The 15,190-nt window shown below is 37.2% G+C and overlaps 1 protein-coding gene across 4 annotated transcripts in view; it reads right to left on the bottom strand.

Moving 5' to 3' along the window:
* ANK2 (ankyrin 2) overlaps nucleotides 1-15,190 on the bottom strand; it is a 418,509-nt gene that overhangs the window by 218,684 nt on the left and 184,635 nt on the right. The window lies entirely within an intron of this gene.

The raw sequence follows: 15,190 nt of genomic DNA, 5'->3' as shown, positions 1-15,190 counted from the left end.
ATATACTTCACAGATTTTTATTTCTGGTTGACATTTTCTGTCTTTTCCAAGCTTGTTAATAAGAAGAAATCTTTCATTCTGTACTAAAAAGAAGAATGAGTTCTTTTAACAAGTAGCTTTCTTTGTTAGTTCTAGTCAATATTGGAAGTCATTGATATTAGAACTCATTAAGGCTTCCTAACAAACTAAAGTACAGCATTTAACAGTTTAAAATTTTTATGTAATTCCCTGGCCTCATTACATCTTTAACTGTTCCTTCATATACTATTTCTGCCTATCCCTTCCTCTCCCTTCCTCACCGTAGGGTTCTTACTTCCATTACTTATTTAACCTACTTTACAGGGCTTGTAAGAATAAATTTAATTCATACACTCTAATATCTTCGGGGATAAGCACCACTGAAATCCAGTTCTTACACCATGAAATCCTGTAATAAAGCACTTCATTATACCACAGATCCATTAATATCACCTGTCAGATCATGTCCTTTGTGAATACAGTGATATAGAATGTGGCTCTCACAATAGAAGAAAATGTCAAGTGGGTGCGATCTTTTTCCAGACCAATATAAGTATTAAAACAGACTTTAATGTTATGTATGGGGCTCTATGTAATAATATCATTTTCTCCCTATTGCTAGCTGATAGAAAAAGGAATTCTGCCCCATATGACAGGGGAAACTAAGTTAGTAAAAGAATGAGAGAGAAAAGAGAAAAGGCATGTAAAATTAGGGGAGGAAATACAATAGGGAAAAAGAACAGGAAGGAAAGGAAAAGGGAAAGAGAAAGGAGAAAGTAAAGAAAGTCAGATGGAAAAGGAATAAGTAGGTAAAGGAATCCTGTTACGGGAGAGTGTCGATAAGTTGGAATGTGCTTTCATGTTTTATTCATTGGTCCTTCTTGCTTCTCACTGTCCATACACCTTGTCCCATTCCCACTGTGGTTGGTCCCATGGCTTTTACCTGCCAAATGATCACCCAAAATATTATTCTGGAGTTCATTGCTACCACTAATAAGGTGGCAACAGCTTGCCTCCTGCTGCAAAGTACTGTACTCCATGGCAACCAATGGGTCTAGGACATAATGAAATTAGAACTATAACCAGCAAGGTTCTGACAGTATTTTGTGTTCCTTCTGATCATAGAAAGAAAGCTTCCATTACAGCTGCATTCTGGAGATTACCTCTTGATTCAGGAATATCAGATAACATTTTTCAATTAGTCACCAATGACACAATGTAAAGTTAAAAGCTTACTGCAATGGAAAGTTTACAATATTTACAAAGAGAATGGGCTCCTCTTTCAGAAAAGTTATTATACTTGGAGAACATTTTTACTACAGTTAAACCACTTCTTGAGGCTACATATATCTATGAGTAATGTTCCACAGAGAAAATTTATAAAACAGCATCTCTTTATTTCAAACGGAAGGGAACACAATCTATGCAAGTCAAAGGCACAATATCCTTCACTATAGAAATCATAGCTTGTTTTCATATTATATCTATCTATAAATATTAAACCATCCTACAGAATACTCTTTTTCTTTTAGGCAAAATTTTGTCCAGAGTCCAAGCTTCATATATGAGAAGGACAAATAAGGATATTGGTAATGTAGCTGTCATTCTCTGTTAGGATCCACCAAAATGTGGAAAAACCTTTAGAGCAGTGACCCACAGGAGCCTAAGGTGACCCAGGGAATTATTTTGAGAAGTATGCAATATCATGTTTTTTAACTTTTTATCATTTCATGAAATGGCTAATAAGCAAACCTACCTTCTGTGCAGTAAATAAATGTCACATGCATATACACATTATCCCTCAAATATATGTAGCTGCTATTAAGATTAATTAAATACAAGATCATTTGAAGTATTATTGAATCCACAGTAGCTTTCTGACATTTTTTTTTAGTTAGGATGATAATGCTATAATTGCTATCATGTGAGGGTCTTTCATTTTTTTTATCTGAAAATGACATTCTTATATTCAAAAAGACTGGGAACCACTGAGACCTATTAAGAAGCATAAGGCTCTTTCATTCTGAATTGGTGAGGATTAGTATTTTAAAACCTCTGTCCAGTTAGTCATTCATTCTGCTCTCTTCCTCTTACTTGCTAACTGAAAAAAATCACGTATCTACTAAGATACCTCCACCCTTACACACACACACACACACACACACACACCATTGATTATGCTTTTTTTTTTCACTAAAAGATGGTAAAGTCAGGACTTGATTAACTAGGTTGGGGCAAAACTCACACTGTCTCCCTTAATAGCATTTTCTGATCACTTAAGGGCATAAAAAGTACCATCAGCATGGGATCTGAATCCAGTTTGGACTCTGCAGATGTCGCAAGACTACATGTGTCACAATAAGCTGACCAGATATGTCTCCATTTTGAAAATAGAGGGACAATGTCTACCCAAGCTAAGTATTCCTATATCATTGTTGAATTTTCTTTCTGTGTTAGAAAGAAGTAAATTTCCTTTTGTTAAATGTCCAGTGACCTATAAATGTCTCTTTTTGTCCCAGAGTTGAACCTGAACTAAAATTTGGCCTGAGAGATGTGGCTAGTTGGCACAGTGAATAGAGCATCAGTCCTGGAGTCAGGAGGCTCTGAGTTCAAACCCAGGCTCAGACATTTAACACTTACTAGCCGAGTGACCTTGGGCAAGTCACTTAACCCCAATTGCCTAGCCTTCCCCATTCCAAAAAGCAAAATTAAAAAAAAAATTGACCTGAGTCAGTCAGGCTATTCCCCTAAATATTAATTGACCAAAGACAAGCTCCCAAAGTCTCACAGGTAATTTAAGACAAGTTTAATCTTTAACAAAAATACAAGTGACCCAAGTCTTACATCAAATATTTTTTATTTTTGTTTTTGTTTGTTTGCCTTTTTGGAGGGCAATTGGGGTTAAGTAACTTGCCCAAGATTACACAGCTAGTATTTTTGTGTGGCTGTTAAGTGTCTGAGACCGGAACTGAACTCAGGTCCTCCTGACTCCAGGGTCGGGGCTTTACTCACTGCGCCATCTAGCTGCCCCTATCAAATATTTTTTAGAATTACAGAATGGTCATTCAGCAAGATAGCTTGGATCAGGGGTGAGGAACCTGTGGCCTCAAGGCCACATGTGGCCCTCTAGGCCCTCAAGTATTGCTCAACCAAACTTCACAGAACAAATCTTTATATTGAGGGGTTTGTTCTCTGAAGCTTGGATTCAGTCAAAGGGCCACACTTGTGGACCTAGAGGGTCACATGTAACCTGGAGGTTGCAGATTCCCCACCCCTGCCTTAGATCAGCTAGTCTTCCCTTAATAATAGAGGAGACTAGGGCCCAGAGGGACTGAAATAACTTATCCAAAGTTATACAAGGTGCTCAAACTTGAAGCCAGGCCTCTGCACTCTTTTTTTTTTTTTTACCAACCTTGATATATCCCATCTACTAGAGGCAGCTCCAACACCAATACTCAGTTCTGGTTTGATATTGGGATGACTTAAGACATTCAAAGTCATTGAACAGTTAACAAAAAAAAAATGATTTATATATAGCAAATCTATGCGGCAAAGATACAGTGACACAGCTTCTCTGGACACAACCATTCTCATCTCCATATGGAAATGCATCTGATGAAGGACATGGTGACTCAGGTCTTCAGGAGTCCTTTAAATCTAAGAGGCTAAAACACCTTGTGAAGGTGGATCATTAGTTGATCACTAGGCTTTGTAAAGGAAATGGGGGGAGGAGGGATAATCAGGTCCTGGGGAAAGCTTTGTCTCTTTTTAGAGAAAACAAATCCCAAAAGATTAGGAAAAGAGAAGTGGCCTGGGACTTCCCATGTTGTCAGTGGGGGGAGGAAAGGAGAGAAATGCTGTGTCAGGGAAAATATTAGTTTTCTCATACCATCAAAATTTGCTCATATTACTGTGGGTTTTGAATCCCTTTTAATGATTCATTTAGGCATAAGCAATGTTTCTATTTATGAACAGAAGTAGTTTTCCATAAATGTGTATTCATTTCTTTAACCATTCATTCCTGCCACCAATGGCCTATAATATATTTATATAGTCCATCAGTATTGAATTACATAGGAGGTGTCCTATCTATCATGACCATGAGTCCAAGAAGCCAAATCACGAACCATGACAAACTCTTAACATGTCATCCATAACACAAATTAAAGAACAGGTCTCACATGTGAAGTGAAGCAAACATTGGCAAGACATGTGTTTATTGGTTTAGTTATATTCACATATTGATAACAATTTCCAGGGGCGGCCAGGTGGCTCAGCGAGTAAGAGCACTGGCTCCAGTGTCGGGATGACCTGGATCAAATCCGGGCTCAGATACTCAGCACCACACCCAGAAATAACTGGTCGTGTAACCTTGAGCAAGTTACTTAACCCCGATTGCTTTAAAAAAAAAAAAAACAACCAATTTCCATGAATAACATCATCCTGGAAAATGAAAAATAAAGACCAATTTGTTTGATGTATTTCTGTAGAAAAGGACTTAAGCTCTATCTGTCTTTAAGGGACTGAATTTTAAATGCACTGTGCAGGAACTGGGAGTCAAGATGAAGGGATCTTCTTTAAAGAAACCTTGTCATTAATCTTTTGGTTAAATAAAGACTATTTTTATTTTTTTTAAATGGTAGTCAGTTCCTAAGTTATAAATTGCTTAAATTAGAAAGCATGAGGTGCTTACAATGTACCAAGCTCTGTGCTTAGAGCTGGAGACTAAATAGGAAGGACATGCCCTCAAAGAGATCACACTCAAATTTGGGGGACAACCCATAGTGAGAGCATCAGTAGTCCAGAAATTGCAGAGACAGTGCGAGTAATTGGCCCAGTGATACATAAGAGTGCAGCATCAGGACCAGTTGTAATGATCTTATGAATGTGGACAGGGAGGACAGCTAGACCTTGACTTGACTGGGTGCAGTCTGTTTCTATCCTCTGGCCTCAGGGGAAAAGTACATGCTTCAAAAGATGTAGGTTAGATGCCTTTTTTCCATCCTGTTAGTGTCTCTGAAGCTATTTTCATAACCCAAAACAAACTAATGTCATGGTGATAAACAGATCTTTCTATACTGAAGGACTGTCCTCTGAAGATGGTCAACGGTCCACAAGTCTTTGGAATTTAGCAAAAGCTGAAATTTCTCACACAACAGAACAATAAACCAACCCTCAAGGACAGCAAGAGCAGCTAGGCTGCTGTTGGGGAGGGGGAGTATATCTATAATAAGTCATAGAATAATCCTGTCTTCTTATAAATCTAAAAATTAAAATCCATGGGTTACAATTTACATAACTTTTTACAACTGACCAATCCTTCCCCATCAGTTCTAACCATAGACAGTAAAGTAAGAAATCATATTCAAAGAAGGCCCCTCAATGCAATATCTCAATAATTTTAATTTTAGAAAATCATCAAGTAATCCTGAATAATTTCTTAAGTATTTCTGGAGGGAAATAAATAGTAAAGGACTCCTATCTATTACTGGAATCCCTTTTACACTGACTAGACACTAAAATAAACATGAATAAGTGTTTCCACCTTTAATGAAGGTAGAATTTTTTTTTCCTTTTTGGAGGGGGGAAAGGTGGGTTAAGTGACTTGCCCAAGGTCACACAGCTAGTAAGTATTAAGTATCTGAGGCCTGATTTGAACTCAATCAAGCCTCCTGACTCCAGGGCCATTCACTGTGCCACCTAGCTTCCCCATGAAGGTAGGATTTTTTTTTTGTTTTTTTTTTTTTTGGAAGGCAATTGGGGTTAACTTGACTTGCCCAAGGTCACACAGCTAGTTTTTGTGTTAAATGTCTGAGGCCAAATTTGAACTCGGGTCCTCCTGACTCCAGGGCCAGTGCTCTATTTACTGTGCCACCTAGCCACCCCTCTAGAAGGTAGGATTTTTAAAGGATTCTTCCATGGTATTAGGATCTTTCCCTTCAGGATCTCTAGATCTGAGATAGCCTTACTGACAATTCAAAATTTAGTTTGACAACCAAGGCCTAACTCAAATTTGAAAGCTGTTCAAGAACAAGCCACTAAATATCCCAACTATCATAGACTTTAATGAGAGTTCCTCAAAATATTCAAAGTACCTGAGAGCCCATAATTTACTCTTTTACACAGCTAAAGACAATTTAGATGGGGCTATCATGAGTAGGCTTGCAATGTTACAAAACTTACTGGCCAAAATACAGAATATAGGTCAGCACCAATTCTTCCAAAGCAGAAGCACATTCAATAATCTTATCTTTACTATTAAGAATGTTTTACTATTTTTTCCCACTATTTTACTTGCCTTTTCTATTAAGAATATTTTTAGAGCAGGGACTGCCTCCAGCATTCTATCCTTAGTTTCTAATTCACTGCTTTGTGGATAGTAAGAGTTTAAAACATGAAGTTTTTTTCATTAATTTATTCAGACATTCAGTCAAATTCTTCCCTAAATATCCAACTGGTAATTGTCTCATCTGTGGAATCAAACCGAACAATACCCTGTCCTACCATGTAATTTTCTTCCAAATTTTCTCTCCAATGATCAATCAGCTTCTCAAGTTGATCTCCAATCTCAATTTCAACTCAACTAGCAACAAAAGTAAGAATCATCCTCTGCATCTGCATGAGTTTCTCAAGCCCAGTATCTCCTCAAAAGGACTAATCTGAGCTCATTGATCTGAGGCCATCTAATCTGGTACAACCCCTTGAATTTAAAGTTGAGGAAACTGACGTTCAGAGAGGGAGAGTAAGTGATAAGGTCACACAAGTAGTAAGTATCAAAAGTAGTATCTCAACCAAGGTCCTTTAATTCTAGAGATGAGTGCCCTTTTCATTGTCCCATACAGCCTCCTACTAGGAAGCCAACAAATCTATATGCTATGAGACCATGAACTCGTACTGAGCTAGGCCCATCTAAGCCCAGTTATATTTAAGAATTTGGTCAAACCCTTTGATCCAGCAATACCACTACTAAGTCTATATCCCATAGAGACAAAAAAAGGAAAATAATCTATTGGTACAAAAATATTTATAACAGTTCTTTTTGTGGTGGCTAAGCATTGGAAATTGAGGGGGTGCTCATCATTTGGGGAATGGCTGAACTTTGTATATGATTGTGGTGAAATATTATTGTGCTATAAGAAATGATGAGGTGAATAATTTCAGAAAAACCTAGAAATGCTTACATGAACTGATACAGAGTGAAGTGAACAGAAGCAGAACACTGTACATAGTAACAGTAGTAGCGTACAATGAACAACTGTGAATGGCTTAGATGTTCTCAGCAATACAGTGATCCAAGACAATACAAAGGACTCACGATGAAAAATGCTATCCACCTCCAGAGAAAGAACTGATGACCTCTAAATACAGACTGAAGAATACTATGTTTCACTTTCTTTTTTTTTTATTTGACTTTTCTTCCACAAAATGACTATACAGAAATGTTTCACATGATTGCATATGTATAACCTATATCAGGTTGCTTACCATCTCAGGGAGGAGGGAGGGATGGAATTTGGAACTCAAAACTTTAAAAAAAAAAGAACAGAAACACTAAAATTTGTTTTTTCATGTAATTTGGAGAAAATAAATTATTAAAAAAATAATTTTGTCAGTATAGGATTATGCATTCTTAAATCCTCAAAGTTAAAAAAATACAAGTATTTATTTTCTCTAAGACTGAAGGTCTTTGTTTTGAAATGTTTCATGACAACTACAAATCCTATTCTGGAATGTGAAAAAACAGAGAAGCAAATATAAACATTTTGACCTTCTTACCTTCCTGCCTGGCTTGTAATATCATCTGTTTACAAGAGGTCTGGTTTTTACCAAATAAATCCCTCAAATCCAAGGTATGAGGACTTTCATCTCATCCAATTACTTGGCAAAGTAATTTCAGAGGAAACAAAAATGATCCAGGCAATCCAAGTTCAGTTAGCAGCAGTGTGAACCTCAGAATTATGTATTGGATAGACTGATAACCCTGAATCCTGATCCAGAGTCTTGATCTTTGTTAGTTTGTTTTAACATTCCTATCAAAGTCAACTGCGAGTCATGTTATCATTTCCCTGATGCCATGGTCCTTTCTGAAAACCAAGGACAAACACAACCTGTCAGTAGTCCGAGCTGCCTGAATAGGGATCCAGCCAGTTGGGTAACTCAGCTTGCCCACTCTACCTGTCTCTCCCTCTCCCTCTCCTTCTCCTTCTCCTCTCCAAAGGAAGGTAAGTTTTGATGATCAGAAGCTTCCCAGTTAACTTGGGGTTTACTGACTAGTTTTCTTCCTTTTTTCCACCCATCTTTCTTTTCTTCCTCTTCCTCTCTTTTCTCAAAGACCAAACTTTAAACCCATTTCACTCTGGAGCTCATAGATTGGACCACAATAGATCCCTGCCCAAGCACCACTTAAGGGCTATATTTCGGGCTCTCCTGGCTCAGAGAGAATGTCAATAATAACTGTTCCTCTTTTAACCAGCAACCCTGAGGGCCTTCCCCTTGGAGTTTGTTTTTTGTTTTGTTTTTAAATTAAAGGGGCCATCCCTTGACTCACTTCTTTAAGAGGCCTATTCACTGAATGGGCATTACCTCACTCAAAGTGAGAACCTAAAATACCTTAGCCTAAAAGGGTCAAGGTCTACCATCTCTAGTCATCCTGATGAATATCTGGCCACTGGACCTAGATGGCTCTGGAGGATAAAGTGAGGCTGGTGACCTTGCACAGCCCTCCCTCACTCAAATCAAAGTCAACTGCAAGTCACATCATCATTTCCATGATGCCATGGTCCTCATCAAAAACAAAGGACAAACACAATAATCTAATATTCCAATTTCCTCTACCAAGCAATGTACTTGACTTTCATATTGCATACTCTGAGATATTTAAGAATCAATCTGATGACTTTCTGAACTTTTCATTTTCTGTTAATCATCAGCTGACATCATAATCTGTTTTATAATCTGTTCTTCCTTGCCTAGCTCTATTCTTGAGATTCTAGACCAGGTGAAAATTGAACACTCACTCCTCAAATTAATTAATTAATTTACTTATTTATTTTTAAAGCAATTGGGGTTAAGTAACTTGCTCAAGTTTACATGGCCAGGGGCGGCCAGGTAGCACAGTGAGTAAGAGCACCGGCTCCAGTGTCAGAACGACCTGGAGATCAAATCCCGGGCTCAGACACTTAGCACCCACCCAGAAACACCTGGCCGTGTGACCTTGAGCAAATTACTTAACCCTGATTGCTTAATAAAAAAAAAAAAAGTTTACATGGCCAGTTATTTTTTTGTGTGTCGGTGTCGAGTATCTGAGGCCGGAACTGATCCCAAATCTCCCAACTCTGGGGCCAGCGCTCTTACTCACTGAGCCACCTGGCCTCCCCCTTCAAATTCATTCTAACAAGCAATAGAGAGGATTACACAAAATTAAATAGACAATTCTAATTACATATTTTTTTTTGCACATACAAATCTAATGTAGTTTAAAAATAGAAGACAAGTTAATGGAAAAACTGCAACAAGTTTCTCTGGTAAAGGTCTCATATCTAAGATATATAAGGAACTTATAAAAATTTTTAAAACTAAGAGTCATTCTCTAGTCAAAATGTGGTCAAAGTATATGAGCATGCAGCTTTGGAATTGACTGTGTGGCATGGGAGATGTAAGTAAAGGAATACCCAACATGGAGAATATGCATCAAAGAAGGTGTTGTGCTCTATGAGCAAAGCAGAATTGAAGTGGTTCAAAAGAAATACAAGATGTGCCAAATTTAGAAAATCATCCGAAATGATCACATTCACTATTTGTGCCCAATGAATAGTGAGGCAGAGCTTTCTGAGCTTGTATTAGTCTGATCAACCACAGACACACTGCACCATGACTCCAACATAGTGATATCATTTTTGGTCCTCTTTGAGAATGAAGGACAATGACCAACCAGCCACGACTAGGGCTAGATTGTTAACATGATCAAAGGAAATAGAAAATGAATTCTAAGTACAAAATTATTTCTAATAGCCCTTTTTTTGTAGTGGCCACGAATCTGAAATTAAGGAGCTATCATCCTTGTAGGGAATGGCTAAACAAGTTAGGGCACATGAATGTAACAGAGTGTCACTATACCAAAAGAAATGACGAAATGGTCACTTGCAAAAGGAAACTGGGAAAGACCTCTAGGAGGTGATGCAGGGAGAGGTAATGAGGAGAGCCAATTTATACAGACAGAAACATTGTAGAGAAAAACTCAGATACTATAGAACTTTGATCAGTGCCGTGAAAAATCTTGAGTCCAAAAGAATGAAGATAAACCACCCCGTTCACCTCCTGCTGGAGGGGTGATGAGCCTGAAGTGCTGAGTGAAATATACATTTACAGGCAAGATGAATGTAGGATTTGTTTTACTGGACTATGCATGCCTATGATGAGGGTTCAGTTAGTTTTGGTTGGGTTTTTTTGCTGTTCTTTGGGAAGTAGGGTTGGGGAGAGGGAGCAAGAGAGAAACCTATAAATGTATACAAAACCTAAATAATTTTTTAAATAAAATTTCAAAACATATTCTGACCTTCAGTATCACTTTTTTTATTCCCCTGAGTAACTACTGGAACAGTGAAACTGGGGAATGAAAAAGCTGATATGCTGAAACAGATTTCTTCAATTTCATGATAGATAATCTGAGAGAGGATGCATTTACAGCATTGAGCTCACTGTGTTATCTTGTGGGAGATATTAGTTTTCTAACCACATATCGACAGATAGGTATATGGGATTTTTCGGGACCTGGAAAATCTAAGAAAAGCCAATATAGTTTTGGGTTAGGTGAAGACTAACAGAAGTGCTACACTACCACTCACCACCAAAACAAGCAAAGAAATTTGTCAAAATTATGGGGGTCATTTCTCAAATGGAGTTCAGTTTAAACCATTTTATTAAATTCAATATTTTCAAAGAGATAAAGCAAAGTGTATAGAAGCTGGCCCTGGAAAGACCTGAGTTAAGATCCAACTTCTGAAATTTACAGATTATGTGACAAGCAGCAAGGCATTGAACCTCTTAGTGTTATTAGATAATTTTCTTAGATAATTATAATCATAATTATATCCACTTGATCATACTGCCATTAAACTTTTTTAAAAGATATAAAATTTGTGGATGGAAATTTTTACTTGGAGTGACCTATTAAACCCTAAAATGAAAGGAATTTCCTAATATTGTAAATTCTCTTTCACGATGTTGAGACTGGTGTAAATTTGAAGAATGTAACTAAATTTATCATGTTAAAACCCAGCTAGGACTTAGTAACCACCCACAGATAAACAGTTAATTTGATAGTTTTTACGGTTACAAAGTAAAACTGTATTTCTTTCCAGATATATATGAATCTGCTATTCAAATGAGCATATAGCTGTAGTAAGAGGTAATTTCATTTTGGCAAAGAGTGGTGTTTTAATAGTGGCAAAATCAGAACACATCTGCAAAGTTAGAAATCATATCACATTTCAAATTGTGTAAGGGAGTGACTACATGCTCACACTTTCAGCTAGCAGGAAAGAAAAAAAAATGTCATTAAATTCCTTCAGCAGAAAAAGCGAAAAAATGTAATGAACATCTCTTTAATGAATACCTTTAAATTTGGAATTCAGTGGATCTCAGAACTTAGAAATTAAGGAATTGATCTACAGGCTTATAAGGTTTCAGCTGATTCATCCTTCTATACTTATCCAGCTTATGACAACTTCCAATATCCAAATTAATTATGATAAAGGACAATATTAGTTTGGTAAATTTGTGTATTAGCATAAAAGCATGTTAGTGTGATAAAATTCCATTTATATGGGTTACCTTAATATTGTACATTAAGAAAACGTGAGGAATGCTGGGTATTGTTTAGTCATTTCAGAAGTGTTACTCTTCATGCCCCCATTTCGGGTTTTCTTGGCAAAAATATTGGAGTGGTTTGCCATTTCCTTCTCCAGCTCATTTTACAGATAAGAAAGTTGAGGTAAACAGAGTTAAGTGACTTGCTCAGTGTTACCCAGCAAGTATCTGAGGCCAGATTTGAACTCAGGAAGATGAGTCTTCCTAACTCCAGACCCAGAGCTCTATCTATCTAACTGTCCCTAATGGTGGGTTACAGGCCGCCAATAAGTTGGAGCTTTTATGGTAAGCTGGTAAATTTTTGTTTCTCACCAAATATACAGAAGTCTGCTATTCAAATGTAGGTACAACTGTAGTAAGTTCTAATTTCATTTGGCAAAGTTAAAACACATTTGGTGTTTTAACCATTTAGGGCCAAGTGAAGCAATAGTAGATAGAACCTGTTTCCATCTAGAAACAAGACCCAATTCATGAGGTTGCATAATAGAAAATAAGGCAATAGACCGACCTCTCTAGGACTATGCCAGATAACTACTTCTACTTTCTCCAGGAAGGACATTAACTCTTCGTGTTCACAGAGAGAAACTTCTGATATGAAGGAAAAAAACAGGAGTTTGCTGAAGAAGACAGCAGAACTGCATAGAGAACGCGGCAACCAACTTGGATTTCCAAAAGGTAAAAGAGTGGGCATAATGGGAACAGTGTCTGGAATTACACATAAGCTCAAAATAAGGTAAGGCTTGGAAGGAAAACTAAAGATAACAAGAAGGTGGGTGTTCTGTTTTTCTTTCTTGTTTATAATGTGGGGTTACTATATTGAGAGGAAAAGAAAGATCAAAGAAGGGACAGTAACACTGCTCAGGGCAGATGGGAGAGAGTACAGACAATGGAAAGAAGTGGATTCCTCTTTCTGTTTCTGTTTTTCTTACAAAAAAAAACCCAACAGCTAAATTGCTTTGTTTTGTTTGTTTGTTTATTTTGTTTCACTGATCCCAAAATAAAGAAAACTAAAAATGAACAGTGTCCCTAAGTTCACATTTCAATTTATTTGAATTTCAGAATTTGCCTACTTGTTTATTGACCCAATACCTCTCAGGACAGCCCATTCTAGCCAAGGAAGAACATGAAGTGAAAAATATATTCTTTTAGTATAAAATACTTAAAACGACATTTGGTAAAATACAAAATTGACTTGACCTTCAAATATACACTGAATAGTACATATATAACAGTAACTGACTGATGATTAAACCTCTCACCAGTGAAAGGAATTTTTGTTAGTGAGGAGTCAAGACAACTATTGGTAAGGTCAAGAGAAATGGAAGTTGCTGAAATGCACATTCTTCCTAGCATCCCAAAAAAACCTGAAGATTCTATCCTTAAGATCAAAACATACAATATTTCAGATGCTCAAATCTTAACAAGTTTTCTAATATGCATCAAATATTTGATGGCTCATATATTGATATTTGCTAACTAAAGAAAGACTTGTCTAATTAGCATGTATCCTAATTAGTGCTATTCATATCTTTTATTGCTAATGCTATGGGATCATTGCTGCTGCTTCTAGGTACTCACAAATGATTGATCCTTTTAATAATATGTTCTAGAGGGGCAGCTAGGTGGCTCAGTGAATAGAGCACCGGCCCTGGAATCAGGAGGACCTGAGTTCAAATCTGGCCTCAGACATTTAACACAAAAACTAGCCATGTGACCTTGGGCAAATCACTTAACCCCAATTGCCCTCCCAAAAAAAAGCAAAAAAATGTTCTAGATAAGGGATTCTTGACATAGATCCATAGATCAGAGGGTCTATGAACTTTAGATGGGGAAAGTATATTTTTTCACTAATCTTTAATTTCTTTTATTAATTATATATTTCATTTTATACATTTAGAAATATTATTCAGAGGAGGGGTCCATAGGTTTCACCATATTGTTAGAGAAGTTCATAACACAAAAAAGAACTATTATTCTAGACTTTTGGCAGGAATTATACTCAAGTGACTGACCTATATTTTGTGTAACTCATTCTCTTCCCTTTCCTGAAAATTTTGCAGTATCTTTTCCATTCTTTGACCTTTCAAAGATTAATAAAAATGGCACAAAAGTCATATCCAAGGGTGGCTAGTTGGTGCAGTGAATAGAGCACCAACCCTGGAGTCAGGAGGACCTGAGTTCAGATCTGGCCTCAGACAATTTAACACATACTAGTCGTGTGACCTTGGGCAAGTCACTCAACCCCAATTGCCCCACCTTCCACCTTCCAAAAAAGCAAAAATATAAAAAAAAAGACACATCCATCAATTTTGAAACAGGTGACAAGCTCATAAAGGACAGATAGATCCTCTATTTATCTTGGGCTTCATTTCCCTATCTGCCTTTTTTGTTTTTGTGGTGCTGCCCTTTCCAGTCCAGAAAAACTTCTTCTTGGCAATGAAAACAAAAAGGAACTTAAGAATTGTATATCACTGCCTTGTCTTACATATCCACGATCACTATCCTATCCATTCTGAGGAGGGATGCCATCCTTTCTTTGATACTCTTTTCCCTAGTATAACTTAAAAAAAAAAAGGCCTAGGGGTGGCTAGGTGGCGCAGTGAATAGAGCACCAGCCCCGGAGTCAGGAAGACATGAGTTCAAATCCAGCCTCAGACATTTAACACAAAAACTAGCCATGTGACCTTGGGCAAGTCACTTAACCCCCATTGCCCTCCCAAAAAAAAGAGGATTAAAAAAAAAGGCCTTCATGTTGCTTTTAGTTTTTCTCCTCATTTTTAGCTTATCCTGGGCTTTTAGTATTTTGTGATTTTCTATATATAATACTATCTACATAGTATTAGTACTATCTCATATTTTTGCATTTATTCTCCATTACCTGCACTAGCTTCCATCCTTATACACGTCTTTGAAATCTGTGTAGGTCAGTGAGACCCACATGTAGTCCCATTAGCCACTTTAGACATCATCTACTTTTCCTCCTCATTAAAATTATTTTCTTTTGTATCTTTAGAGCTTTGCATCCCTCCTGAGTTTATATTTCTGTTAGAATTCTAATCCATGCGATCTGTATTTTAACCCTTGCCCCATGTACATTAGCCAATGGTTCTCAAAAAGATATTGAAACTATTCTTGATAAATAACTGACACGGTGTACTAAAGACTACAGCTGTTGATATCGTGTCTACCACTCACAAGAAGCTCCAGGCAGACCCTAATATTTGGCTAGTGATCTGAGGTGGGCAACTAGTAAGGGAGATTTACTCAACTGAATTAGCTCAGGTTATCCTCACTGACTAACCTT

Source organism: Petaurus breviceps, unplaced genomic scaffold (genome assembly GCF_028583685.1).
Source record: "Petaurus breviceps papuanus isolate PSGF00001 unplaced genomic scaffold, PetGlider_PUasm1.0 126, whole genome shotgun sequence".
Taxonomy (NCBI): domain Eukaryota; kingdom Metazoa; phylum Chordata; class Mammalia; order Diprotodontia; family Petauridae; genus Petaurus; species Petaurus breviceps.
This window is presented reverse-complemented; position numbering and strand designations above follow the sequence as displayed.